The sequence below is a fragment of the Suricata suricatta genome, chromosome 10 (assembly GCF_006229205.1).
Source record: "Suricata suricatta isolate VVHF042 chromosome 10, meerkat_22Aug2017_6uvM2_HiC, whole genome shotgun sequence".
NCBI lineage: Eukaryota > Metazoa > Chordata > Mammalia > Carnivora > Herpestidae > Suricata > Suricata suricatta.
In genome coordinates, this window is record NC_043709.1 from 135050336 (window position 1) to 135054851 (window position 4516).

The following is a 4516-nucleotide window of genomic DNA, read 5'->3' on the forward strand; positions in this document are numbered from 1 at the left end:
TTTTCAGAAGGAAAGAGGAGAACGGAAATGATTTCTGTTACTGAGCTTCCTGCTGGGGAAATATTGAAGGTAAATAACAAAGAGTCTTGGTGTTGCAGAAGCCAGGGCAAACAGAATGGCCATAGTTTTTATGGCTCCAATTGACCACGCAAGTCTGGAAAGCACATATTTAGAATCCAGGCATGAGTCTACCACCTGACCAGACGATGCTTTATTCAACATCTGGTTTTGTTACATTTTGGGCTTCATTTGAGTGATGAGCTCAAAAAGGGTTCTAAAATATACAAGAAACATTTTTATAATCTGTGTCTGCGGTTACAAGTAAAGGATTTAGATTCTCCTTTCTTAAGTGTTCAGTCATGCCCCCCACCTTCCCTCATATTCTACCAGCACGATGTCCCCTCACCTTCAAAAGTAAATCCGCAGTCATATCATTGTGCATCTGTCTCTCACACCCAGAAGTTATCACTCATGAAATGTCTTATCGATGCTAACAATCCATCCATAAACAATGGGTTCTGAAGCTAATGATGAACACACTTGTTTTAACAGAACAATAGCTTCACAGAAATATTCCCTGTGAACTCAAAGAGAACAGTATTTCTGGAAAATGCTTCTATTCTGGAAAACACTTCTCGTCTGCATATGCAAAGACTGTGGGGAAACAGGAAGAGTTCACATGAAAAATAAACTGGCAACCAGGCGCTGAGGGAAAACCTGGGAAATATACTTTGAAACAGGTGTCTGCTCCTATCTAGCATCACAGAATCACAGGGAAGTTTCCGAGTTTGGGATTATTGACTGTATATTCCAGTGTGATGATTGGAAAGGACTTAACTATTTCTTTTGCCTCTTATCAAGCTCATAGCTCCTTGCAGATTCTGGGTATGTCGTCAGTGAGCAAATTGTGCAGTGAGTTGTCCTGTGGGTCTTTCCCGGGACCACTGAACTGTCTCGTGTGGTAGAGAAGGGACCCCCCCACCCCGTGTTACAAGGATGGTCTGTGTTGGTGAGTGTGTGTGTGCAAGCTCCCGACAGCTGCTTGATGGATGCGTCTCGTATGTTGGGAATGCTCCATGATTGATGACCGGCTAGATGCTTCCATATCCTGCTATTCATCACGTAGATTTCCTTATTAATATCTCTTAATCTACCAGTTCATGGATGAGAAGTTCTCTATAGAGCTAATCATGCTCCATTATAGACCAAGTTATTATGTGTCTCTACAATTTAGCATGTTGAGTATATTTGGAAACATATTACCAATTTTCATCTCTGAAATTTCAACACGCTTGCTCTTTGATTTTTAAAGCATTCTCACCAAGAAGGTCCTATAACTGTGCTCAAGTCCATGGGCTGCCATAGACGTCAGAATCTCTTAGATTTGCATTTCGGTTACCTATTTAATGGTTTTGTAGTTAAGAGCATGTTACGTTGAGGGGTGCCTGGGTGACTCAGTCAGTTAAATGTCCGACTTCGGCTCATGTCGTGATCACAAGGCTCATGAGTTTGAGCCCCACATGGGGCTCTGTGCTGACAGCTTGGACCCTGGAGCCTGCTTCAGTGTTTGCTCTCTCTCTGTCTCTCTGCCCAGCCTCTGCTCCTGCTCTGTCTCTCTCTCCTTCAAAAATGAATGAACAAAAAAGAATAAAAAGAAAAGAGGATGTTATGTGAAAGTAGCTATTTTTTCTCACCTAACAAATGGGTATAGTAACACCCGTCAGACAGAGTTGTTGGGGCCGGGTATGTAAAGTAACTAGTACAGTGCCTTATACATAGAAGGGTCTCAGGGCAAGAAGTTCTGTCTTATTCACTCATTTATTAATAATTTAGACATGGCCTCGCATGGTGGTCAAACCACGAACCTCTGAGTGAGCGACGTAGGTTCTCGTTCTGCTTCTGACATGTAACATCCGCCCAAAGTGCTTAAAGCAGCTGTTTCCAACAGAAATACAATGCAAAGCACACATGCAAACTACCTATTTAATTTTAAGGTTTGCAGCAGCCACATTAAGAAAGTAAAAATAAATAAAATGAGTTTTAATAATTTATTTTACACAATATGTACCAAAGGGAACCACTAGAAAAACGTAACAAGGCATTTTCTGTCGTTTTTCTTGTCATCATTGAAACCCAGGGCCCGTTATTCACGTTCAGCACATCTCAGTGTGGAGTTGGCCACAATCAAGTGCTCAGGAACCACAAGTGGCTTGTAGCTACTGGTGAGTGGAAACGAGGAGAAATGGCTGACACACAGCAACCTTTCATGTGAACACTACATTTAAATTTTTGTCATCCATTAAAAATCAATGTAGTGCCTACTTGCAGAGTAGTGTTAGAATTAAAGAGGATCGCGTGCAACAGATAACACACTTTGCACACAATCTGGTTCTTAGTAAGCGTTCTGTCAATCTAATCTGTGCTACTCTTACTTTTAGATGTGGCTACAAATATAACTAAGGGTCAACACCTACCCTGGAGAAGGTTGGGGGTAAATGTGGACCGAGGGGGTTTAATTCCAGTGCACCTGGAGTAAATGCTTGCACTCAGGGCAGCTGCTATTTTGGGAGCAATCCCCTTCCTTCTGTAAACAGGGAGGCTGGACCCTGCAGACAGTATTGTCTGGACTCCCTGGATGGATGGAATTGTGATGGTTGAGCCAATGGGAGACCCCGACCGAAGATTAAGGACACTGGGAAGAGAGACAGGTTTCTTTCCTGTTTGGGCTCCAAGTCTTTTGATGCAGCACAGCCATAGCCCCCACTGCAGCGCCACCTGTGTGGTCTGGGGGTCACTTTGTCCCACCCTCAGGCTTGCACCCTGACCTGTCACCTCTGGGGGGCACTCAGCCTTCAATCTCACCCACCTTCCCGTGGAGCCTCTTCATGCGCCCCATCCTCTGCGAACGCTGACTGACTCAGCAGTCAGCTCCACAATTCAGTCCACGTCCCACATTCTAGAATGTGTGTTTGTCCTCACTCAAGGGATTCCATGCTTTTCCTTTATTTGCTCCCCATTCCCGCCTCACCACTAGAATCCAGGGAAACTGCCCGTGGATGCTGCAATGTGCAAATTCCCTACTTTCAGCCACTGGTTAGTGTGCGTCTTGGGCAAGCACATGGGTGTTGCCAGCACAGGCATCCTTTTGAGCAAATCGGGGAGAGTGGATTAAAGACCTCGTTCTCCTGAGATTCTGGATGTCTGTGACGGTCCTGAGTGTCCAGCGAGGGAAGGTGACACATGGGTAAACGGAACTGGGTGACGAAGCCTCACTTCCCAGTGCTCTGCACCTGCTCCCCGACTCTTCCGTGAAGACAGCACCCCTCCCCGCACCGCCCTGCTGGAAACCGGAGAGCGCCACGGACCTCGCACGCCTTGCTGTACTCAAGACATGGGGTCGGGCCCGGGGAGAGGGGGGCTTCCCACACTTTCCTCCACCACGTCCCACAAACCTTGTAGCAACCACTGACCTCTGTGTGTCTTCATGCTCTAGTTTTTCCCAGTGAGCCGTAGACGAACTTGGACGCCAGCTATAAGCTGAATGTTTTGTGGTGCTTGGTACGAGTTAGCACCACCCAAACTGGATGCCTTTGAAAGAGGGAAACCTACTCTCTCATAGGCCCGAAAGCTGGAGGTCCAAATCCAAGCCGCCAGCAGGGCCGTGCTCCCTCTGAGAGTTCTGGGGAGCCCCCTAGCCCACCTCTTGCAGTTCCTGGCGGCCGTCAGCCATCGTTGGGGCTCGTTGGCTTGTGGGTGCTTGATCAGATCTCTGCTCGGTCCTCACATGGCCTTCTGTCTGTGTGTCTGTCTGCCTTTGTCCAAATCTCATCTTTTTCTAAGGAAACTAGTTGCGGGATTAGGGTCCACTGAATCCAGTACAGGTTTATCTTACATTGATTACATCTGCAAAGGCCTTATTGCCAGAAAGGCCACATTCACAGAATGAATCAGAGTGAATATTGGAGTGATACTTCTCAGTCCAGTTCAGGTGAAAAATCATTTTTATTGAAATATCCAGGCTTCTTCTCAACCTTCTATTCTGAAGAGTCTGATGTTTGAATGTGTCTGAGTTATTCACATACGAGTTCAATTTATACAAATTTCAGTACATATCATTTTCATTCTTGGCAATTTTATATTTGTGTTTCCTCTGCATATTCAGTGTGAACTGTAGTGTTTAATAGCATTTTAAAATATCTTTATTCTCCATAAGGCTAATACATCAAAGATAAGATTTTCCTTTCAGGCTGTCAGTGAATTATCTCCTCCTCTCTCATAGTTTATTTATAGTTAACAGCTAATGTGAGAAAGAGGTCCAGCATTTTACAATGACACATGAAAACAGCTTATGAAATAAGATACAAACCATGGAAGCATAATGTGTTATTTTTCTATGATTCCTCTAGTAAATTGAATCAGACAGCAATCTGTTTGAAGATTCATCTCACAGTTGAAAAATAAAAATTTTAAATGAGCTGAGTACTAACAGAAAGACTTTAATTGAGTAGTGGGCCAC

At 44.6% G+C, this 4516-nt stretch overlaps 1 long non-coding RNA gene across 1 annotated transcript; it reads right to left on the bottom strand.

The window, feature by feature from the left end:
* Positions 1-2034: 2034 nt before the first annotated feature.
* On the bottom strand, positions 2035-2944 carry LOC115304377. Its single transcript, XR_003914409.1, has 2 exons — positions 2867-2944; positions 2035-2219 (listed from the first exon to the last, which is right to left on the bottom strand). It is a non-coding gene; the product is annotated as an uncharacterized LOC115304377 (long non-coding RNA).
* Positions 2945-4516: the final 1572 nt, after the last annotated feature.